This window comes from Agelaius tricolor, unplaced genomic scaffold, assembly GCF_023055355.1.
Source record: "Agelaius tricolor isolate 1412-34295 unplaced genomic scaffold, bAgeTri1.0.p SCAF_31, whole genome shotgun sequence".
Lineage (NCBI taxonomy): Eukaryota > Metazoa > Chordata > Aves > Passeriformes > Icteridae > Agelaius > Agelaius tricolor.
In genome coordinates this window covers 1,762,842-1,787,621 of record NW_027269291.1, presented here as the reverse complement: position 1 = coordinate 1,787,621, position 24,780 = coordinate 1,762,842, and the positions used below count along the sequence as shown (strand labels likewise).

General features: G+C 43.8%; 1 protein-coding gene and 1 long non-coding RNA gene across 7 annotated transcripts in view; one reads left to right on the top strand and one right to left on the bottom strand.

Annotated features, from left to right (window-relative positions):
- Positions 1-3,199: 3,199 nt before the first annotated feature.
- Positions 3,200-4,763, bottom strand: LOC139601839 (uncharacterized). Its single transcript, XR_011683038.1, has 2 exons — positions 4,332-4,763; positions 3,200-3,628 (listed from the first exon to the last, which is right to left on the bottom strand). It is a non-coding gene; the product is annotated as an uncharacterized lncRNA (long non-coding RNA).
- Positions 4,764-4,859: 96 nt separating this feature from the next.
- Positions 4,860-24,780, top strand: part of TANC2 (tetratricopeptide repeat, ankyrin repeat and coiled-coil containing 2) — a 146,687-nt gene continuing 126,766 nt past the window's right edge. For 5 of the 6 annotated variants that reach the window (XM_071451061.1, XM_071451059.1, XM_071451060.1 and 2 more), the window contains exon 1: positions 4,860-5,168. The gene's annotated coding sequence lies outside the window, so the exon portion shown is untranslated. Of the gene's footprint in view, positions 5,169-5,639; positions 5,777-24,780 lie in introns of those variants that run through there. The other variant, XM_071451057.1, reaches the window with a different exon arrangement.

The window sequence follows — 24,780 nt, the reverse complement described above, 5'->3', positions numbered from 1 at the left end:
TCTGCTTCAGCAAATGACTGTTTTTCAGCTGAGTTTTTTATGTGGCTTTTTTTGGTTTTTTTAATCTAAGATGGTTTTTGCATTTACTTATTTTTCCTATTCTAAGAAATCCAGCCTTGATCAAATAATCTCACCAGGAGTCCCAATGTATTACCTGTATGTATCAGGCATATTGCTCCACCACAATACACTGAAACCATGGCCTATTCCCAATAGGCATTTTCCAGTTCCTGCTCAAATAGTGCTTATGTACTATTTCAGGCTTCTTCCTTTCAGGACCACCTTAACTCTGAGCACTTGAATGATTGGAATTTGTAAATTTTTTTTCTTCAAGTTAATTGTTCTAACTTTGATTTAACTTTTAATCGACTGCACCCAAACTTTTCCAGCTCTGAAGTTCTAGCTCTGAAAGATGGAGGACTAGGTTACTTTTGCCCCCCAGGCCACACTATTTGGCAGGTTTATTATTATTGCGACCCGAGGAATACTTTAAAAAGTCAATCATTAACTGAGTATTAGAAGGTGAGGGAGGCACTTCTGTGAAAATGAGTGTCTGGGGGTAGGACAGTTCAAGAAGTGGCATTGACAGCAGCTGCAGGCAGGGTATTAACACTGCAGAGGGTTGTGCTCCTGGGGCTCTGATATGAGGGCTCATCCTGACCAGCTCAGGGTGCCATTTGTAGTGCCCTGGGCCTTACACCTGCTGCTCTGCAGCACAAAGTCCTCTCAGCCTTTCCCTAACAGCAGGAGTTTATACATTTCCTGCTTGGTTTTGCCTTGCTCTTGCCTTTCCCCCTGTTCCAGGCTCTGCCTTTGAGCTGGGCATGTTATCATGGAATTCTTTGTTTTGGTACAGTCAGCATTCCCTGTGCACAGAAATCCAGAGTGCTGGCAAGGACAGCCGGGGCAGCTCCTCTCCCAGAACCTGGGTGCTGGAGGGAGAGTGATCTCCACCCCTGGTAAAAGTGAGTACAACAACCCAAACCATCCCAGGACTCTGTAACTGCACCCATTCTCACTAGAACAGAGATTTTTTGAACTCTTTCTAATGACTTCAGAAACGTTCCCATGGTGATGCTGGTCATGCCAGGCAGCTGCCAGATGAGCAGAAGGCTGCACAGGCTTGTCTGTAGAGGCTGGAGCTGGTGCTGGGGTTGCCAAATATCTTCACTCAACAGCTGAGGCTGCTGCAGCTCCTTTCTCAGCTGCATCCAGGGCAGTGGCAGGGCTGGGGACCCTGTTTCCCTCATTAGCTCCCTGGGGCTCTGCCTGTCCATCTTGCTCTGCACCTCTCTCTGTGTATGAGATGAGTGTTCTACAATGCTCATCTTTATAACGTGGGCTAAGCGCCTTTGTCTTTGACAGGATGAGAGGTAACTGTCTCAAGTTGTGCCAGGGGTGATTTAGATCAGTTATTAGGGAAAAATATTTTCATAGGAAGGGTTGTAAAACATTGGTACAGGTTGCCCAGGACAGTAGTGGACTCACATCTCTGGAAGGGCTCAAAAAACATGTGGATGTGGCACTTGAGGACACGGTTTAGTGGCGAGCGTGGTGGTGGTGCTGGGCTGATGGTTGGATTCAATGATCCTAGAAGCATTAAAGTTGGAAAAGACCTCCAGGATCAGCAAATGACCTGAGAGGTCTTTTCCAACCTTCATGATCCCCTGGCTCTGCGATTTTATCACCTGAGCAAACAGTGTCTGTGCAGAGATGCAGAGCTGCCTAAGTGAAAAGCACTGCTTCAGTCCATCCCCTGCTGTATCAGGGTGTCCACGGTCAGCAGTGTGACAATAAATTCCTGGCTGCAATTGCATTGCCCAAAGAGTTGTGAACCTCGGGGCTTTTTCAGCTGCTCAAGTCACTCTGTAACCCCCAGCAGCTCTTGCTGCCTCTCTGCTTAGAGTGATCCAATCACTTATTGAAGAGATTTAGTGGAAATCCAGTCAAGAGCTATGTGACCACTGCACATACACCAAAACCTTTCACGGTGAGGGACTGTGGAGGTTCAAGCTATGCCAGGAGCACCGAGGACCCAAAGCTGACCAAATGTTTTCTGTGCTTTTCTTGCTGTGCTTTGCTTGAGTAATCAGGACAATTCTCTGTTAGGCATAAAATGAAAGTAAATGATTAGAATAAAGATGTGCTGAGCTACTTGACAAGGCTTGAGTACAGGGTACAGAATCTGTGGGTGTTTGGCACAGCCCCAGCACTGCAGATATTTTAGCTCCTGCTTATTTTTGATTCTGTTCAAATATGATTTACCTTAAAAAAAAATTAGCTGCAAAGTAACTGCTGTTACACAACAGATATTCATGATTAAAAAAAACGGCATGGCAAAGCTCTAGGCATGGGCTGAAAGGTTCCAGTGGTGGTCTGAATTATTCTGGCTTGAGCTCCTGCTGGAGTGCCTGTTTGTGTGCAGAGTGGTTTGGTCTATCACATCTCCTTCTTTCAGGGAAGAAGCGCCACAAAAGGCTCAGGAGTGGCACAGGCCACGCAGCCACACTGTCCCCAGGTGCTGTCACTTACTGTCCTCTGTGGACTCCAAAAGCAGCGAGGATGGGACGCTGAGGAAAGCAGTGCTGTTCCCACAGGGATCAAGGGAGGCAGGAGGGGATGGATTTTGAGGAAAACATTCCTGGAGGATTTCCCTGCTGTGATTTGCTGTTCAAGTGCTTGTTGCACTGTTTCCTGTGATGCTGCTCTCCTGTGAAGGCAAACCCAGCGACTGCACTGACAGATAATGTGGATGACAAGTCTGCATTCACTCTGATGCCACCTTCATTCCAGAAACTTGGCATCTTGTTCATCAGTTCTGCTACAAATATGCCTAAAACCCAAACCAGAGCACTCTCTGGGTTCCATTAACACCTCCTAGGTAGGATTCTTTCTATTGCAGTTTATTTTTTGTACAAGTCATTTTCTTGACTCACAACTGAAGATTACCCTGTTGCTTCATTTATTTGGTGATTAATTTGGCACTGTGGGGAGATGTGATGTAAAGCTCTTAACCATTCTAGGGTGAGATGGAGGCAAGCAATCTGCACCCAGGAGGTTTAATGAGGCATCCATCCCAAGGGAGTGGAGATAATTTAATTAAAGGGAACATTTTGTACTGGACTAAAAAGATTATTTTGTTGACTTAAGACATAAATATTATTTTTCTTAAAGGGAAATAGCCAGTGAAAACCCAATATTCTGTTTTCCATATATTTTTATTGTGCAAAAATAATGTTTTTCAGTTTGACGAGAACCCCAAGTTTCTGTCAGTTACATTTCATTCACATGGGCAATTAAGCAATGCCAAGATGCTGATTGCATTGCTGGTTTCAGTGGCTACCTTACACTATTTAGGTAATTTAAATAAATGTTTATATTAGTTTTAACAGGTAATACAGCATTTGCTGCGTGCTCCTTGTGCCTCCGGTCTTCCATCGCATGTGATGATCAGTAAAGCATTTCTGTTTCCAGGTATGATTCCCAGAAGTCCCATTTGTTAAGAAGAACCAGTGGAAGTCAGCGAGGCTGTTGGCACACCTGCAGAGGTACCTGGAGGAGCTCACAGGCACCGGGGTCATCGTGTTCCATCACATCACGACGTGTCAGTGCCCAGGCCGAGCAGCACCTGCAGGAACAGGTTCAACCCTCAGAGGTGGCTTTGGTGCCTTGGCCCTGTGCAGGTCCTGACAGAGCCTGGAGCTGCCAGAGACCTGTTCCTGGCCCGTGGAGCTGCCCTGGAAAGTGTTTCCTGCTCCCGTCTTTGTGGGCGACCATCCTGCAGCTCACAGAATCATACAGTGGTTTGGGTTGGACGGGACCTTGAAGGCCATCCAGTTTGAAGCCATTCCCCCCCTGTCCTGTCCTTGTAAATATCTCCATCTTTCTGGTAGGCTGCCTTCAGGTACTGGAAAGAGCAATTAGGCCACTCAGGCTGGACAATCCCAATTCTCTCAGCCTTTCCTCAGAGCAGAGCTGCTCCAACCCCTCTAATCATCTTGGTGCCTCCTCTGGATTCCCTCCAACAAGTCCATGTCCTCACAGAATCATACAGTGGTTTGGGTTGGACGGGACCTTGAAGACCATCCAGTTTGAAGCCATTCCCCCTTGTCCTGTCCCTTGTAAATATCTCCATCTTTCTGGTAGGCTGCCTTCAGGTACTGGAAGGAGCAATTAGGTCGCTCAGGCTGGACAATCCCAATTCTCTCAGCCTTTCCTCAGAGCAGAGCTGCTCCACCCCTCTCATCATCTTCTTGGAGGGAGTCCAGAGGAGGCACCAAGTCCTTCCTGGGACCCCAGGGCTGCAGGCAGCTCTGCAGGTGGGGTCTCACCTGAGGGGGACAGAGGGGCCCTGGGCCTGCTGCCCACAGGGGTTGGGGAGGCAACCCAGGCTAGATGGGGCTGCGAGCGCACATGGCTTGGGCACGTCCCGTTGCTCGGCCACGGCCGCGTTCCCCGTCCCCGGCGGATCCTGCCCCCGCCCGCCCGCCCCCAAAGTTTCCGTGGCTCGCCGTGCGCGGGCGCTGCTCCCCCGCTCCCGGCCGGGGCTGAGTCCCGGCGGCCGGGTGTCAACGAGGCGCACCCCCCGCCGCCTTCCGCAGCCGCGCCAGGTACGGCCGGGGAGGAAGGGGTGGGGAGAGGAAGGAAAGGAAGGAAAGGCAATGCGGGCAGCGCGGAGCCGACGGCAGCGCTGCGCTCTGGAGGAGCGTGGCGCGCCTGTTTTGTATAACCGTGCCCTCGTCACGAATCCGCGCTTGGCCGCGCCCCTCCGTGCGCTCATGGGGGGCGGTGGGGAAGGGAGCCCCGGGAGCGCGCGCGCCCGCGCGCCGCTTCCCTTCCCCGCCCTCCGCGGGCTCCCGTGAGACGGCGGCGGCGGCGGCGAGCTCGGAGCGATCGAGCGAAGGAACGGGGGAAGGGAAGAGGAAAGCGGCAGGGGAGGAGCGGCGGCTCCCCCGAGGAGGCCGCGGCGGGCACGGACGAACGGGCGGAGGGGGCGCTGTAGCGGGCGGGCCGGTGAAGGAGCCGCCGAGGAGGGGCGAGACCGGCCGCCCCCCCGTCCCCTCCCATTCGGGCGCGCGCTCGCCGCGGCGGCGGCGGCTCCCGGCGATGCGGTGAGAGGGAGGCGCAGCCGCGCTCTGTGAGGGGCCGCCGGGAGCCTCCCGCGCCAGGTAAGGACCGGCGGAGCGCCGGGCGCGGGGGCCACAGGGCGAGCGTGGGACGCGACGGGGACGCACCGTGAGGGGGCAACGCCCGGCGGTCGTGAGGAGGGGGCTGGAGGCGAGGGGGGGGGAGATCGCGATCCCCGCCACGCCCCTCCCGCGGGCGGGGGACGGGGCCGAGGGCACCGCAACAACGGGGCTGGGGCGGGGGGCTCCTCCCCGCCGTTCCCGGGCAGGGCAAGCCGGCGCTGTCGGTGCCTCGCTCATTCGATTGGGATGCGGCGGCGGCGAGCGCCGGGAAAGGCGGGGTCGGCGCGGAGCAGCGAGTTTCTCAAAATTCTATTTCTTCAATGAGAAATTGACTGTTTTGTTCAAAAAGGAAACCGACCGTTTCGTTTAGCGAGCCGGCGGCGCGCGGGGGTCGGCGATGGGCGTTTTCTGCGCCCCATCCATGCCCTCGGGCCCGGCGGGGGCTGTAGCGAGGCCGTTTTCCTCGGCCCGTGTGGAGCGGGAGGTGCCGCAGGTACCGCGCACGTGATGCGGGCGCGCACCGGCCTCGCCCCCGCTGCTGCGGGCACCGGCAGGGTTAAACCCCCTCCCTGCGCGCCCTCGGAGGGGTGAGTAAGGCGTGTGGAGCCCAATGACACACGCTGTGTCTCTCCCTTACAGGCGTGGGTTGGTCGGTGGGGGCTAAAATGCAAAAAAAGCGATGCGAGATGATGATGATGATGAGGCAGACGGCGCTCGGATGGGTGTTTTGGAAGGAAAAGGCAGATTCTCATCGCTGTTTGTGTTGGGAAGTTGCGGGGCTGGTGTCGGCGAGCTGGATGGACCAGTGTGGGTTTTAGGCTTTTATCGAGGTGAAAATAGTGCAAGGGAAATGAAATAGCTGGAGAACTTAAATAAATTATGGGGGCTAATTAGCGGTGCTGGGGAGCGCAACATAGCTGCGGTATAGGAGCAAAGGCAAATCAATGTTGGGTTGGGAGGAGAAGGAGAAATACTGCAAGGGTGCTGTGGAGAGCAGCAACATGGCCAGGAGACCCTGCCAGCAGCATTGCTCAGGCTGGAGCGTGGAATGATTCCTGTGAAATGCTAAAGGTTGTCATTTTCCTTATTTAATCTTCAGAACTTCGTTTCCAAACCTGCACCTGGGAAGATCCGTTCCTAAGGTGTGAATTAGAAAGGAAAAAGGAGCTGGTGTAATAAGTGCCTTTTGGTGAGAATTATTTTGAAGAGGATTTGCTGGGTGCAAGTCACATGAGGCTTTTTACTGTGTGGTGAGAGACACCTTAGATTATGGGCGCTTGGTGTGGAGGAATGTTTACCTACGAAATGCACGATAGACCTGTGGTTGAGTGAAGAAAATGCAATATTTTGCCATTTGCCAGAATCAAAATCTCATTTTTTTGACTGCAAACAAACTGTTGGTGGAAAGAGAGCAGCAATGCTTAGGCAAAGACTGTCTTAGCCAGTTTGAGGTCTGTGGCTTTTATGACTCTTGGGCTTCTAAGAAAATAAACAAACTACTTGGAGTTGTGCTTCTTTTCTGTAGTGACTTTTCCTAAGGGCATCCTACACAGTGAGAGACTGTGTACTCCAAATTTACCCCAATTCCATTGGAGTGGCAGGGTCGTATCCTGTTTGGATCTCTGCTGTGGCCATGGAATATTGGAGCATACTGGCCTGCAGTGTAGACTTGTAATTACTGTGTGAATTACTGCTTACATATTCAGGGTAACTGGATGATGACTAATATAATTTTATAAAATAAACTCCCTTATCAGTATTGATTGCCTTGTAGCAATTCCTCTCTTGTTCTCATCTTTCTGTCTTTTCCATTGGTTTTCCCATGATCCTGTGTGAGCTTCTGGGTCGGTTTCAATTGCAGGTTGCGTGCAGTAGATTTACTTTCAGCTAAAGCTTTAGAAATCCCAGTGATATATGTGTTAATGTTGAGAAGTCCATGAGCATACCTGCTATGTGCAGGGAATTTTTGCGAGATGAATTTTTTAATACATTACAGACAAGCATCCCTAACTTCCTGCTTGCAAATTCTCACTTATTAATATTAATGACCATAAATGCAAATGGTTTCAGGCCCAAATATGTATCACACACAGCGTTGTGCACTGTTTACTCTTGAGTTTTGCAGGTGTAAGTTTATATACAATTCCAGAAGAACACTTTGATGCCAGGCCTGCTTGTGACACATTGAAGTTATTTTTACAGTGTATTCATTAGTTTATAGTCTTGTATTTTCTTTAATTTCAGGACGCTTGTTAAAATTCATAGTAGTATATCTTACTTTTTTAGTTAGACTGCAAAAGAAAAACAATAAGAGGGAAGCCAGAAAACTAGAACAACCCCTTGGTACATTAAAAACAAAAAAATGGACCCGTGACTCTCCCAAATTTGTGCATGGTTTTTCTCATAAGAAAAAGAGAAGGATTATGTCCTTTCTTATGTTTTTATCAAGATTTCCCTTCTCTAGAGGCGGTTAAACATGAGATCAGCTGAGAGCCTGGTAACACCTGTAATCCCATATTTTGCACTATTAAAAAAAGTCTTTTGCTTTGAAATTTTTTTCAAAAGCAAAATCCTTGTTTCTTGTCTCTTTGATGTATAAACATTGATTCTTTCAACTTTTGAGGATGAATTTTCTTCCGAGCACAATGGTTATTTCCTTTGACAAGGTAATTTCCTTTGACATCCAGACAGGCAAATGGCTTTGGGTGTTGTTTCTTGATGAGGTTGGGCAGATTTTAAGGAGCTGTGCTGAATCATTATCCTGTTCTCCCAGCCTCAGTGTTGTGGACCCTCTGTCGTGCGCTGCACTGAGCTTTTGAGCAACTGTTGTGTGAATGGCAGCTGTTTATTTTGTGGAGTTAATTTCTTGCTGGATCAACGGACTGAGCTTCACCTGTGGAGCCTGAAAGTGACAGGAGGAGGGTGCAGGAGCAGGAAATCCAGTGGCTGAGTTTATCCTTTATGAGCTCTCTGAATGATCCAGTTGGGATCCTGTGTCTGGAGTGTCGCACAAAGCCTTAAAATGGCACCTTTTGGTGTACAGTGAGTGATTTATGTTTGGTACTCCACAAATACTCCCAGGCTTGCAGCCTTTGTTATGCCATTGGTTATAACCCTTGCAGTCAGCCTGATCAGTAATTTCAGGTTTTGTGCTTGGTTTCCAATGTGATAAATGTGTGCTCACCTCCAGGAATTCTTTCAGCCTCCACAGGACAGGTGAAGCTCTGTGGTGACACAGGACACGGTGACATGGCCAGGAAGGGCTGTGGGAGGTTACCATGGCTGTCAGTGGTAACAGAACTGGGCCCACTGGTTGTTTTTGGCTCTTGTAGTTCAAGTCTTCCACCAAAACGTGGCCCTGTGTGAGCTACAGTGAGGAGAATTGGCTCCAGCCAGCCCAGAATGGCACCTTCATTTGAACTGGGAAGTGGAGCACGTGCCTGTTGCACTGGCTGGAGATAAATTAGTGTGCTTGGAGCTCACTGCACCTGGAAATACTTGATCCAGTGAACTGGGTCATCTGTCTCTGGTTTATTTGCCAGCTGGATTTTATGAGCTTGGAAAAACCAAATTCTAGTTATGTTCCTTAGAATGGTTCCAGTCCCATTATTGTATGGAGCTAAAATGCAGTTGTTTGTTTTACACGAATTTCAAAAGTGATGACTTTAAATGCAAACTGTACATTACTTAAAGGAAATAGCATTTGTTTTGTAGACTTGCATTAGAAAGGGAGAAACTGGGAATTTGGAGCCCAGACCCTTGTGAAGCTGTGCCATCCCTGGGTTCCTCAGGTTTCTACTTCAGCAGCCTGTGATGAAAGGATCTAGTTTAACAAGGATGCTGGACACATTGGAGAGGAATTTGGCATGGAATTGCCCGTGGGATTCTGAGGAGAGAGCAGAAGTTGCTTTACCAGGTTGTGAATAAAGATGCTGTATGTTCTGGGTGCTGTGGTAATGGGGCTGTGGCGTTTCAGCTCCTCAAGAAGAGAGAAATCTTTGAATCTCTTGAGTCCCCTGAGCAGCCTGGCTTCCTTCCTGGGTAGCATTTATTCCCTATCCTTCCAAAATTCATCAAATAACAGAATTTATACCGTGGCATCAGAAACTCTATCTTGAAAAATACTCTGTAAGAAAACATTAATTAGTAATGATAAAACATAAAAAGTACCGTGTGCTTCTTTGACTCAGCTTTGGGTCTGTGCCACGTTGCATCATTATTTGATTTTGAAGGAATCATTACTTATTCATGGCTTTTATAAAATCCAAGTAATAGCTGGGTTTCTATGTATTCTGCATAAAGCAAACTTTGGTCTAAGTTTTGCTTCCTCAGTAATTTTTTATAACACTTTGGCAAAGTTTTTTCCTGCTCTGAGTGTAGGGCTTATTTTCTAAAAGTGTTGCTTTTTTTGAACTTAAAATTTGAGTAGGTTTTTTTTTGGGTTTTTTTTCTTTTTGCCCTTCCTCTCCCATCCATCCTGCTGCATTTGTAAAGATGAGGATTATTTAGCCTTACTGAAGAAGTAACCTGAGGTAGGAATCCTTAAGAGCCAATTTGGCAGAGGCACATGCAGATACTTGAGGAACATACAGGATCCTGGTGAGTTCATGTTACTATTCCTATCCAGGCAGGTCTCTGCATGCTGCTGGAGCCCTGCTGCTGCTGAGCAGGGATGTTGTGTGAGCTAATGGCAGGGAAGTAATCTGGGAGAGTGGTGCTGTCTCTTGAGCTGGCATCATTAATGAACAGAGCAATGAATCATGCATGTTGACATTTCAGCTCTTACCAGTATTTGTTATTTATTTGTCCTTTATGAAAAGAACATATTTGTGACTGAAGGAGGATCTCCCTGAGCAGCCTGGGAGCTCTGCAGGCTGAGGGCAGGCTTGCTGTTAATGCCACTGTTTGGCTGCACAGGGATTTGTTGTGAGAGATCTTTCAGAATTTCAGAGTCTTGGAGCAACTTGTTGCTCATTAGTTGTTCACTTAATGAGAAAGAATCCAGTGCTATGTGCGGAGCGGAGGACCTGGGCTAGATGAATGATCCTTTCTTGCACCACAAGCAGTTCCATTCATGGTGCCCCACTTCTCAGAAGTTCCTGAAAAGTCATCTGATGAGCATTTGTGACCTTACTGTGCCCATCAAAGCGGAGAGGCTGAAAGCTGGGCTTGTTCCTCGCTGTGCTGCAGGCGTTTGCAAATACCAAGAGCGTTTCTGCCACTATCCCAGCCTTCCCAGGGCTGGGAAGGATGGACACAGCCCTTCTTTCCTTGAGTTCTTAGTTCATAAATTTGGTGATAATTTCTTTTAAAGTAGGTTGCATGTGAGACAGCAGAGGTCTGCTTGTCATTTGAAATTATTTGTCTTTATATCCACATTTCCATATGCTCTGGTTTCCTGCCATTGGAATTAGCTGCCTTGGTTTTCAGAGATCAGATTTGCACATTTCCAGTGTGTAATAGTTGAAGCTCATATCACACCACTAATGAAATTCAGCTGACTGGTTGAACTACATCTTTTACCCTCATCTGCAGGGAACAATTTTAAGATTAAAATATAGAATAGCTTGACAGTTGAGGAAAAAATTCCCAAATAACAATGAATAGGGCAAATGCATCAATTTTCTCTGAGCTCCTCACTTTATTGGTGAATATTCAATTGTCTTATTTTTACTTACATCAGCTGTAATTGCTAATTATGCTTGGATTGTAGTGATCTCAAATTTAAGATTTGTAATGATCTCATTAATGTAAGAAGTATTTTGGATAGGTGAATTGTTATTTGCAGTAAAAGTGACATTGAGTATTTGTTATTAGTTAATAAGTGTGAGAAAAGAGATGGTTAATTTGTATTTTATGATGGGGAGCTTCTTGTTTACTTGCTTTCTTTCCAAGTATTTTGGGTATTTATTTGATTTTCCCCTTCATGCCTGTACAATTTCCATGGCAGGTACAATAATATTTGACAGATTGCTGCTATTTTTCTGTATTTGGATTATTTAAGCAAAATGCTTTTTTACAAAGCAATCAGTAGGAAACACCTCAGCTGCAATTTATATTTTTATATGCCTTAATGAGTAAGGCTTGTATATGGGTGTAAGTGGTTTCCTCCTTTGTTTGTGTTCTCTTCAGGTGTCTTTCCTAAAAATTTGTGTTTTCTTCATAGTTTGGATGAGAACCTTGATGAACCAGAGAAACCAGCAGTGCATATGAAAAATACCAAAATTAAAGACAGAGTATAAAATCTTCCAGAATGGGAGTTTGAATACTTGTAGTGGTCGCTCCTTTTATTCACCTCTTTAATAACAAATGATTTTCCCTTTTGCCTTATCTTCCATTGTCTTGTGTAGGATTATTCTCTGTCTAGAAATTATTTTTGATAGTCAGGTGCTCGTAATGTTCCAGATAATGGCGTGAAGAGGCCCTGGTAACAAGAAGATAAAGGTACAAAGTGCTTCTGTAGAAATGAGTTCTGTGTTTTCAATGCTGGGAGGTATCAGTGGGAAAGCCTCTATGTTCTGGAGCTCACCAGCACTGGGGGATGGCAGCATTTATTCACTCATATTATATTATTATTTATTCACTCATTATTATTATCACCAGGACTGGAGGATGGCAGCATTTATTCACTCACATTATATTATTATTTATTCACTCATTATTATTATCACCAGGACTGGGGGATGGCAGCATTTATTCACTCATTATTTAGGGTGCTTTGGAATTTGAAATTGCTCAAGAAGTGTTGTCTTTTCAGGCCCAAGACCCCTGTGCTACTCCTGTTTGTCCTTCAGAGCAGGCACATTCCAGGTTCCCTGCCTGAGCAGGGGAAGATCTGGGAGCAGAAGGGGTCAGTGACTGAGTAGATAATTGGAATGGGCTTATCCAGGCTGTTCCTGCAGGTCTTCAGAGGAAAGTCTTCAGCAAAGAGCAGTTTAGCAGGCAAACAGATAAACAACTTTCTATCCTTCAGGGATTTTCTGGAATAGAATATGGAAGGGTTCTGAGAGAGGGAAAACTGAAGTAAAATAGCGAGGATAGATTTTTAGAAATCATTTAGAAATCATTGATGCTTGGAGAAGGGAGGCAAAAGGATTTGTGAGTGGGTATAACTTTTATGAGAGTTGTTAAACTGAGTCTGTGAAGAGGTGCAAATGCAAGTGGATAGTGGGATTTGAGTGATCAAATCAATGCTCGTGTCTGCAGATTTTGCTGGTTTACCCCAGCTTGCAGGCTCTGGTGTTCTTCATGTGACTTTATTTTTAAGGATATTTGCAAAATGATCTGGGTTGTGGCAGGCATTCAGTGTGTGTAGCTGTGTGCTGCTTCATCTGTTACTTTCTGTATAAGTTGGAGTCTAGTGCTGATTATCTTTCCCAGCAGCTTTTGCAGTTCCACATAATCTTAGTTTAATAGGTAATTTCTATTTTATGGAGGGACAAATTCCCCATTTTCTTGCTTAATGGGTTTTTCTCCTCTTACTCACATGATTTTCCTATTTAATATTCAGTGTAAGATTTGATTAGAAGACCCCAACTCAGTTTCCTGCTGCTTCACACAGTTGTTAGGATGAGATACTCAGCTTCACAGTTAAAACATCTGTGTTTGATTGAAATCCTTCTGAGCAGCTTTTCATTGGCACCAGCCTTTGGTTAATACCTGCATGGGGGCCGTGCCATCCCCTTGTTTTCTTGGAGTGGGGATTTAGTGTAACAGGCACCATGAAAGAAAGGACTGTTGGTCTTTGAAGGCTGAAACTGCAACGGAGCTACAAGTGCCCAGCCTCTTTCTCTTCATTCTGGCAATATCATCTCTGTCTTGATTTAGAGAAAGTGAAGAAGCTGCAATGCTGACAGCAGGCAGTGCTGCTCCACCTCCTCAGCAGAGGTGGAAGGGACCATCTGGCACCATGTGGGTAGCAGTTATCCCAAAAAGTAATAACAGTGGGAGTTCTTGCCAGTTACAAGTTGTGATCACAGGCCAAATGGTGTCATTCTAAATCAGTGTACGTTTTCAAAGGGAAAGAGATGCAAGTATTTATTTTTGCCAACTTGAGAAGTATTTTCAGTCATGGGGGGCTCTGCTGGGGTTTTAGTTGCTGGCATTTGAGAGAAAGTGTGAGGGGAGTAAGTCAGACGAGTGTGGCTGTGATGCCTGCTAGACCAGCTCCTAGGCACTAAAAAAAATTGGCTTTTTTTTGGTATTATGTAAGCCTCAACTTGATGAATCCGTGAAACTGGGGAATTTTTTTGAAGGCTATATAATGGTCTGTTGATCTGATTTAGACTTTACCCAGTGGGGACTGAAGATCTCAGTCTTTGGCACTATTAACTAATCTCGAACAAATTGCTGCTCTAAAATTAGAGAAACTTTGTAATGAGCTGGGAAAACTCTTCATCTTGCTTTTAGGATCACTTCAGTATGGTGGCCTGTGGTGTTTTTGTTTGAAAAGTTGGATGTGGCATAATCAGAAATGCTGTAGAGTGGCTGCAGAGCTGGTTACCAGGTTGCTTAGTAACCTGGGTGGAGGAATTGAGAGTGTACTGGTAAAACCTGGGGATGGCACTGGCTTTCAAGGTGCTGCAGGGATAGGAAGAAAGGCTTAGATTCAAATAGGCCTTGGAAAATTAGGAGCTTGGAGAATGAGCAAGTTAATTTCTCAGCGTTTATTCAGAATAAAAATGGTCAGCACTATAAATACAGAAGAACAGGAGCAGCACAAAGTGCTGTAGAACATCTGAAATGAAAACTGCAAAAATATCATTTGCATGTACACAGAGCAAGGGAAATTTAGGGGGAGTTGTGAATTTGTGCCCTTTTTCAGACTTGGGTTCTTGCAGACTTGCTCAGACTCTATCAGTACTGTGGATCAGAGTGGAGAAAATTTCTGCACAGGCACAGGCTTTGGTCTTCATCAGATTTTCTGGGTAGATGTAGCTGCTTTCCTGGCAGTGTTCATTGTCTCAGCACAGGGACTTTGCCAGGGTCCTCCCTGCATGGCTGAAGCTGCAGGAATCCTCATGATGTGTCTGAGCTTTGCTTTGGACTCTGATTTTATTTCTTTGTGTGGTGGTTTTCTTGTTGTTTTGGTTTTTTTTTAAACTGCTTCTGCCTCTTGTAAATGTCCAGAAGCCCAGTTTGTCAAATCTGGTCAATGAAGATTCTGTCCAAGCCTACTGAATACACCCCCAGTCCTTGCACTGAGTCAGTTTTCCATGTTGTGTTACTGTAGTTTGGACCTTTGGGAGTAGAAATCTGAGTTGAAATCGGTGGATACATGTGCAGATTTTTTAAGTGAGTTAACAAATGCTATTTTGTAAGTGTGTGCATGTGGTTGTTTAATCTGTTTACCGAATTATTTCTGTTAAGAAATGCACTTTAAGTCAGATACTCCATTTTGGAATAGTCACCTTAATTACTTAATTTTTTGTGGCAAGTTTCAGTACTCACCTAAACCAAATCCATGGTATGGCTTGGATATAACTATATACAGTGTGTTCTCTAAAGTTGCTTGGTTACAATTAAAATTTTGCACTAAGAGAGCCATTACAAGAAACTTTTGCACTGTTTTTGTCCTTGCAGACAGGCAGCTGAAAAAGCACATCAGGCCCTACAAGGAGCTGGCTGTCACCTTTACTGGTGACATGTACGTGTCTTTTTGTGTAGTCAAGGTTTTTTACTCCAGCATAACCACTAAAAATTAGATGCAAACAAACGTTCTTCATAAATGGAGGCAAACAAAAAACCTTTCCAAGTTTGGATAAAACAATCTTTAAGGGGAGATTAAATCACGTAACATAAGGTCATTATCTGGAAACTGAGGAGCCATACAAAGCTCTCAAGTGATGAGTCCCTCTTTGTGTGCTCTGGGCCGGTTTTCCTCAGTTCAAGAGTTATGTAATATGCAGAATAATGTTGGTATTAATGATTACCTGTTTAGCTGGGGATGCAGCAGAGCTGAGGGTGGATGTGGACATTTATTTACCCTTCTCAGACGTCACATTCTGCCACCTGTGCCCTCGTGTCTGGTGGATGTGAGTGCTGGCTGCAATGTGCAGTTCTGCAATTTGGGCAGCTTCAACCTCTCCTGTCAAGCATCTCTACCATAAATCCCCAGATTTATATCTGCTGGCACTTTGCTCACAGTCTATACACTTGTGCTGAACTTCTGTGCAAAGCAATTCTGCCTGCCTACATTCAAGAAGTGTCTTTCTGTATTGTATTAAGAGCTTATCCATATGCTTCAGGCTTGGAGCACAGGAAGTCTGCTGGCAACAGGCCTGCTATTCCATATTCTGAGCTCAGGCTCTTTGTGAATAGCAAGGAAAAAAAAAAAAAACCAACCATAAATCACGACAAGTTGTTGACTGACTGATTTCTAGATAAGTTTTTCAAGAAAATTTGAATAAATATTAATATTATGTGTAAGAAAGGATGCGGCGCGGCTGGTTGGGGTGTAAACTGCAGGATGTGATTAAAAGGACCCACAAAATTGTTGTGTAGGATGCCTGTTTGTGTTTTTAAGATGCTCTGTAACACATCATTCACATCAAATATAACTAGAGAGAGCCCAGGAAAAAGCACTCTGTGTCCATTCTCCCTCTTGAAAAATCCTGAGTTTCCACTCCTGGTGTCAAGTTGTTCTGTCTGAAGTGCTTGTGCTAGTGGGATTTAATCTGATTTTTTTTTTTTTAAATATTAAACAGAAACAGTAAATGATTATTGAAAGTGTAACTACTTCATAAAATTGAATTTTATTATTCCAAATAAGAAACCACTTAAAATATTAGTCACTTCACTTACATGTTTAATGTGCCTAATTTGATGGAAAGATGCAATATTTATATCTGTTTGCCTTTTAGATAAAGGAAAGATGTCTCCAGATTTCATATTGTGTTACTTGTGTACCTCTGGGAATTCTAGATTTTCCTTGAGGAGATGGATTTTATCTGTGTGCAGCTTGCTAACAGTGTTTTACTAAATAATATATAGAAACACTGTAGGCAAAAATGTGGAGTAGCCTGGAAATATTGTAAGAAAGCTCCAGAAAGAAACCTGGTATTTTTTCAACTGCATTTTGTTTGTTTTCCTCCCGAAGTTGTTTTTACCCAGCACAGATATCAGATGATGAGGTTTGCACGTTGCTGGTTAGAGGAACATCAGCTTGGTTTTCCTTCCTTGTTTTGTGCTCTTCCTCTTCCTCCTCCCTCCCCCTTCTCATCCTGCTGCTGTTTTATCTTGGTGGCTTTGTTGAGTTGGGGTGGCAGGGCCAGGAGTTGCTCTCTGGTCCCTGGGGTGCAGGGTGGGTGTGGGTGGGCAGCAGAGCCTTGGGCAGGACCTGCTGCTCAAACTCCACGGGTTTCCCTTCTGCTCATGGGTGCTCAGATCTTCTGAGGTGAAATCACTTTTATGAAGTGAAGTCTTCCCCCTCCTCATGCTTAGGTGGTTTTTATCATTCTGCTTGTTTTAAATAATCACACAGAGGGAAGCTCTTTCTCACTTTCCTCTTCCATCAACGTGCAAGCTTTTAAACCTTTAAAAGCAGCCATGGGAAAGTGTTTCTTGAGAGAATTACATGTGTGTGACAGTAAAGGAAGTGTGTGAGAAATGATTCTTCTTCCAAAGGGCACCAGTCTGTGCTGGTGTGCAGGACTGAGAGGCCTTGAGTGTGTGTCTGCTGTTGGCAGTGTCACCTTCAAAACCCCCTTGGGCTGAGCAGATCTGCTTGTGAGCATCCTGTGAGCTCTCCCAGAAAGATGTCAGGTCATCATCCCTGTTCTATGAGAGTCTTTTGTATGGGAACTCTGCCTTCTGCTCCGTGCCTTCCAGTAGGCTGAAAGGAAATCCTTTCTGGGATGGCAATCTCTGTATTTTTCCAGCATTCCTGGATATTTTTCCCTCCCGAGCTGTCCTGCTTGTCAGGATGACCCAGGAGCTGCCTGTGTGTGAGGGTAATGTTCTTTTTTTCTTCCTTGCTGTGAGTTGCTCCTGCAGATGCAGGTCTGTAAATACCAGGGCTTATATTTCTCACTATTGTCTTGTGCATCCTGAGGGTGAAGGAAGATGAGCAAATAAATCATTGGAGAACTCGGGTAGTGAAGATGACATTGAGGGAAGAGAGCAGCAAGGAGATGTTTCTGAGTTTGTAAATGTGTTTCCTGCATAGATAATTGCATCTAAATAAATGTGTGGATAGGCTGGTGGGGAGAGTGACCGAAAAGTGGTGAACTTAGTAATAATGTATTTTGAAAAGCTTGTGTGAAAAGGTCTCCCAATCTTCTAATGGAGCATTTAGAGAGAACAAAAGCTCATCTGGAGATTAAGACTGACTTGCTTGAGTGATTTAGAAGTCAGACAGGATTTTGACACATTTATACCTGTGCTAAAATGCCAGTCAACATCCTTCAGAATAGAATGGATCACTGCACTGGGGTGACTTGCTAATCAAGGATGGATCAGCTGCTTTTTCTCCTTGAATGCACATATATTGCCCTTTCATGGCACCTTGGATCAAAGGTTTTAAAAATTATTATTATTTCCAAATATATGCGAGGAAAGGAATTTTAAATTTTATTTAATACCCTTTTCACAAGAATTTGTTTGCATTCTGTATGTGGGGCAGTGGTTCAGGGGGTGGGTGCTGCTGAGACTGAGCTGTAAGGAATGTAGTTGTGTATTTCTGATGAAAACTGCCTGGTGTCACAGATGCATTTATCTTATCTGCAGGGCAGGCAGGCTTGAGACTGGATTGGAATGCAAATCAGCATTATTTTTCTACACACCCTCATAGTAAAGGTTACAGGTCACCTTTTGCTCTAAGCAGCATCTTCTCAGTGGATGTTTAGTGGATTTTCACATTTAATTTTTAGCTGAATATTGGAAGCTGGTAAATCTTCATTACTTTTTTTTTTCCCCAAGTTCTTCTGAATTTCCCATGTTGTTTATGTGTATTTGTAATAAGGTCTTTGAGACTTGGTGTCTTGTTGACTGCAACCTTTAATAGAGAATTTTATATGTTTTCCCTTTTTCTAACAATTTGATATAGTCCTTAAAATTTTTCTATGTGGATGTATTTATAGCCATCATTTATATTCTTCAGTAGTCTGGAAAAATGTAGCAAGAGTACATTTAGAGAGGACTAAGTAGCATTTTTGAACTGGCAGTGGGGAATGGGGTAAATTACCCTTCAGTATTAGACATTAATCTGTCTAATTGCTGCCTGAGTTTTCTACAGATGTTTTAGAGCAAGCTAATAAAATGTGCCCTGACACAAATGATTTTATACAAACAAATATAATTGAGAGTTAAAGAGAAGGGGTGTAGTTAATAATACTGAAATTCATTCCTTATCTTCCTCTTTTAATTACTGCAGGGGTGTAGTTATTTTAAGTTTGCTTACATAGATTCAACTAAGCCTTCCACTTTACTGCCAATGCAGTGTGAGTACTTAAAGCAGGTGGAGTTGGTAGCAAAAACAGCCTGTGAAAAATCCTTTCCTGAGCATGGTGACAGATCTTTTTAATTAACTGTTGCAGCAGTCATATTACAGTAATTTTGCAGCAGTAATAACTTCCTAGAAGGATTTCAAGTTCGGAATCTAATTCTCTACTGTCAAATTACCTAGAACTAACACAGAATCTGTATTATGTGTCACACACTGATACATGATTCAAACTGTGTTGGAAAGGAGGGAGCCTCTTTATTCTGCTGCAAGAATCCTTGTTTTCCTTGATAGAGCAGCACAGGGACTACAACAAAACCACACTGTTTGTGCCTGTGTGTATTAGTGCATTAAAAGCAATTATTACACAAAAAGTGAGTGAGCAGAGTAACCTTTTAACAGCAGAGACCTTAGCTTGACACTGAAGGAGTAATTTTAGGTTCACTGTTGACTGGGTTGAGATTTTCTTGTTTTAGTTTCTTTTTCTGGTCATTGTTGCTCTGTGAATCTCTCCTGCAGCCCACTGCAGGAGCAGCAGAGGAAATGCACTTCCTATACCCGGAAAACCAGAGGCAAACACTCACTGTGGGCTCTGCACAATGAGCTGCTGGGAGAAGGATGATTTTTGGGTTTTTTCTGCAGGTTTCATTTACTGTAATCCTAATTTACTGTAATCCTAATTTACTGTAATGCTAATTGCCTTTAGGGCTTTATAGAGCAGAGAAATGATTTCTTAGTCATCAGCTTTCCCATGTTTTCCCTTAGTATTTTAATAGTTTCACTTTAAAGGCATTTTTGAGATCTGTATCAGTTATGGAGGGATGTCGTAGTGGCTCAGTGGTTTGGTTAATAGAAACAAACTTGTGAATAAAGTGAAGAGATTTTCATAAGAGTCGCTTTCATTCTGTTTCAGTTGTTTTGTGGAAGATATTTTAGAGCTGAGGAAGACTTGAAACAGGACATGGCTTAGGTAGCAAAGGAATGGTGGAGTACAGAGGAGCTGGGTGATGCATTTTAAAACCAGTTGTTGGGCAAGAGTGAATGAAGCACGGATTTCAAGTGGAATATTACGTGTACATGGTATGGACCATGCTTGTCTCTCTGCATGATGCCCTTTAAATCCTTGCTGGAAGTGAGGTCCTGCTGCTTTTCATGTGTTTTTTAGTATCTGTGTTCACCTTCTTGCCTTGCTCAGTTCTTGGGAGGTGTTGCTGAGCTGGGGAGTTGCTTCCATCACGTATTGAGGAGGGATTTATTCATGGCTCTTGTGATCTCTAAAGGTTAACAAGTTAAATGACTGCATCACACAGATGGGCAGTGGGGATTGTGAATATTGCTTTAATACAAGAGCCCAAAAGCTGAGTGCAGAGATTTTCCTTCTTTGCTTTCCTTGTGTGTGTTTATAGAGCATAAAAGCTCTGGTAGCTGTGGAAATATGCCTTTTTTTAGATTTGTGTTAAGACTATCCTGAAGTGGTTTCTGCCGTATCATTTGCATTATTTGGCTTTAAAAGCAATGAACTTTGGAAAACATGCTACCCATACTTAATTTAGATGTAAGATAATCCGATCTAGCTACAAGATTCTGAACATTTCACTCTTTTTCATGTTTCTGACTCATTCTTGCTAAAGAAAGAAGCCTTTTTGATATGGGTGGTGATGCAGCCAGGCATTGCTGGATTTGCTGTAACGCATCTTGATGTCAGAAATGTTTTTCTGCAGAACTTGCCTGAGGAAATTTCAGACCATTGTTTCTTAATAGACATTGTTTCAGAGTATAATAAAGGTGAATCAGGGATTTTGGCTATGTTAGCTACAGCAAAGGAGACAATGGGCTGCTGTTTAAGGCTGGGACCAATGAATTGGGAATGTAACCAAAGGGGTTACTTCAGCCAGTGTGTTTAAACTATGAGTTATAAATGAAGCCATTGTGTGAGTACATTTGAAATTACAGCACATAGCAGGCTTCAAAAGAATTCAGTGTTGTATACACGAACTCCACTCCACACTGTCCTCCTCAGCTGACAACACAATCAGGAGTTTATGGTTTCATCCCACAACCAGCAGCAAAAATGGAGATATACAGAGTTACAGTTCTGGCAAAAACAACTGTGGTTCCTCAGTCTGATGCAAGTGAGAACTGAAAGCCCAGTGAGATTTTTTTTTTTAACAGGAGAAATCAGCTAACCATAAAGCAAGCTGTTAGGGGTCCGAAAAGGGAAATCAAAGAACCAAGTCCACAAAGCCTCGAGGAGATAAACAGTAGCAGGCAGAAAACATTCATAGTGAGAGAGCCAGAGTAAGCTGAGCACTTCCCAAATCCAAGGCTGAGTTACTTTCAATGTGACTCCTGAAAACTACATTACCATGGCTTGGGAAGTCGGCTTTGAATGCCAAGCACCCTTTTAACTTATCCCAGTTGTAAACCAAAACATTATCCTGGCCTCAGGATCCTTGCCTGTGGCTCAGGAGTGCCTCAGTCACTTCAGCTGGCATGGGAAAAAGCAGAGGTGCAGTTGGCATTGCTGGTACAGGAGCATTGCAAAAAGCAGAGGTGCAGTTGGCATTGCTGGCACAGGAGCATTGCAGAAAGCAGAGGTGCAGTTGGCATTGCTGGTACAGGAGCACTGCAGAAAGCAGAGGTGCAGTTGGCATTGCTGGTACAGGGGCATTGCTGGTACAGGAGCATTAGGAAAAGCAGAGGTGCAGTTGGCATTGCTGGTGCAGTTGGCATTGCTGGCACAGGAGCATTGCAAAAAGCACAGGTGCAGTTGGCCCTGCCCTACCCCTCCTGCCTGCTTTCCTGCACTGTCCTTTCCCTGGTTTCACAGTGAAACCTGGTGGTGCTGCAGTTCCAGTGCTTTCCCGAGTCTCCCCAGCACCAGAATGCTCGGGGACACTGTTCCCTTTCATTCTGGGAAAGGAAATGCTCTGTGCATGACTCGTGGATGTAGACAAGGAGTGTCAGAAAGTGTGTGTCAGAGTCAGTGATAACACAGCTGAGTTGGTTTGGGGTTTTAGACAAAGCCTCTACACTGCTCCCCCCCATTTTTAGCTTCAATAAAACTTTGGCAGTGATAGGTGAGATTATTCCATGAAGTTGCATAACTACAAAAACAAACTGATTTTTAACATCAGTATCTATATTCTGTCCTATGGAGGAAATCTAATAGAGATGGAAGGAGGGGGATGTATTTTCCTCCACATTTGGAATGCAAATGTAGGCATGTATAATCATCAATAACTTATGGCATCATTCACTGAGGCAAATCCCAAATCCTGTCCATTCCTTGGCATTGAAGAGCATGCACAACCAGGGGCAGCAAGAAGAAACAACAAAAAGAACTGGCTTGCTTTCCTTCTGGAGCCTACAGTATTGGAATACTTGAAATGAAAACCAGTCAAGAAATAATCAACACTCAGTCACACTTGTTCTCTCTCTAAAGCCATTGAGCAGATTTGCTGGTAAGAGTGGCATGACCCAAGATTTACACTTACTTATTGCTCCTTTCTGCTGTGGCGCCACCACCAACTCCTGCATTGCTCAACAGTCTCTGTCTGTCAGTTATTAAACATAGGATGGTAATTAGGGTGTGAAAATATGAGAGAGGTGAGGGCTGGGGACCACCAGGTACCATAAAACAGGGACAGCTCCTGCCCCCAGATTGCTGGGAAAAAGGTGGTAAATAGGTAAGTTTGTAAATTTTGGTAGAAGTGATTAAGATGCTGAAAATGCAATCCTTCATGAATAGGTTGGAACTATTTATGAGAAGAAAATAAAATGGGAGCTCCTTTTAATTGCAATATAAAAGCAGGAGCCTGAGTTGTGAAGAGCAGAATGTGGATGTCATCTAGATTTAACACACAGGGTGGGGTTTTTTTTAAGGCATACGTGATAAGCAGAAAAATCTTAATTCAAATCATGGTCACTTTTCTGATTTTTTTTTTTCATTATTCCATTGAGGTCTGGATGCTTTCCCATAATTATTTAGAGTGATGATCATGAAGAAACTGTTGCCAGCTTAAAATATGGTAGAGTGGATGCTTGTTTAATACTTTTGAAAATCAGCCAAGAGGTATCTAATTCTGGACTGGAGTGTTATGTTGTATGGTTTTATTTGTGGAATTCTTGATTTATCAATGGTCTACTTTCCTGTGTAATGAACTGTGTAAGTGCAGTCATTATGTATGGCAACATATGATTCAAATCTTACTTTTAATTAGAGAATATGAGGTTAAGAAGACAAACTCTTTGCCAAGATGGAAACATGAGACTTTTTTTCCAGATTAGTCCCCAGTAAAATTAGGTCAGTCGTAGTTACATGACAATAATTTAAAGAATGCTGTCATTTTCCTGATCTTTGATTTGTTACATGACAGACATCATTAAAACACACATTTGGCTTAGAAATTAATTTATGCAAGTTAGAACTGAAATCAAGATTATTTTTAGTCAGTATGTATTTTGTTTCCAACATGTATATATGTGCAAAGAATTTAAACTGTGATTTGATTTGATTTTAGAATACCATCCAGGCTTGCTCAATTTATACCAGCTGGTGCATCTGACAGCCAAAACTAGAAAAATAACTGCATTGAAAGATGGAAATCCCTATTCATGAGAGCATTTTGGAGCCTTTGCTTTCCAGCAGGACTGGTTGAGCAGCATGTTCTGATCGTTGGGGTAGTTTTGGTTTTCAAAGACAGATGGCCATTGTGCTTAATGTCTGTGTATTAATGTTCTGTTGATAAAAGTATGAGTAAGTTGCTAATTTCTCTGGGAAAATATAATTAAACTGTTGAGATCAGGATACATGTGACCTTTGCTATGTTTGGTCCAGAGGCTTCAGATTCAATTAGCTTTTCAAAATTGCTGTGAATTTTTACCTGCTCGCTTGGATTGAGGGGGAAAAAGGTTCCTTTGTTTATTTATACTCTAGGATGAAGAGAAACCTAGTCTTAGTTCAGCCTTTTATTTGGATGTTTCTCAGCACTAATGTTCAATATTTTCAAATATAGGATGAGTGGCATTCAGCTCAAGATATCTCAAGACATTTCTCAAACTTGTTGCTGTGAAATCAAACATTCTGGTGTGATTTCAGACTATGTAGTCAAGTTTCCATGGAGGCAGCTTTTCTGGTTTCTGCCTCGAATCTTAAAGCTTTAATTTTTTTAATTTTTTTTTTCCTTCATGGATTTTAGCCTGACAGGAAAATACTGCAGCTACAATGTGTGCTAGTTGGTGATCTGTGTGTTTAATCAAGAGGGAATGATTCTAAAAGTGATCCTCTACCACCAAAGCTGTTGGTGTATTAGTCTCTAAATGTATTTGTTGTGATACAACACGTCAGAATTCATAACTTTCTTACAGTTCAATAGCAGAATCTACAAATATAATTAGAGGGTTAAAGGCATTTAAAGAATTAAAGCACTTTAATGACATTCAGGTTATTATTGACAACCCATTAATATCTGCTGCATTCACATCAAGATTTCTAATGTAATCCTGTGAGCAGATAAAAGCTCTGCTGTTTAAAAGCTCAGTGCAAGGCAGATTCATTGGATCTGCTCATGGAATGCAGCTGGGAAGTTCCTGATGGGTTGTGAGTGCTTGTCTGCAGCTCACCCAGCACAGGCCATTCCTGCTCTTTGTTTGTTTTACAGGCTATCACATTTAGAGCTGTATTAAGAAGATAGATGGCAGCACACTGAAACATTTATAAGGATTTATTTTTAGTTATTCCATGAATGTTTTCAGTTTTCCAAAAATCGTAACACGTTGCTGCTTTTGAAAAAAATTACTCACTCACCTGAGGTGTTTGCAGGTACCTGGATTTGCACTGTTTAAAAGAGTTGTGGAACAGGCCATATATTTATTTTAAGATCTCTTTTTTCTTTTGTCTAGTTAGGATCTAAGGAATAGAGGGTTTTTTTTTTGGAATCCCAGAATCTCAGAATGGTTTGGGGTGAAATGGACCATGAAGTTCATCCAGTTCCACACCGTACCATGGGCAGGGACAGCTTTTACCAGACCTGGTTGCTCTGAGCCCTGTCCAGCCTGGCCTTGGACATTTCCAGGGATGGGGATGCTCTGGGCACCCTGGGCCAGGGCCTCACCACCCTCACAGGAGACAATTTCTGCCCAGTATTT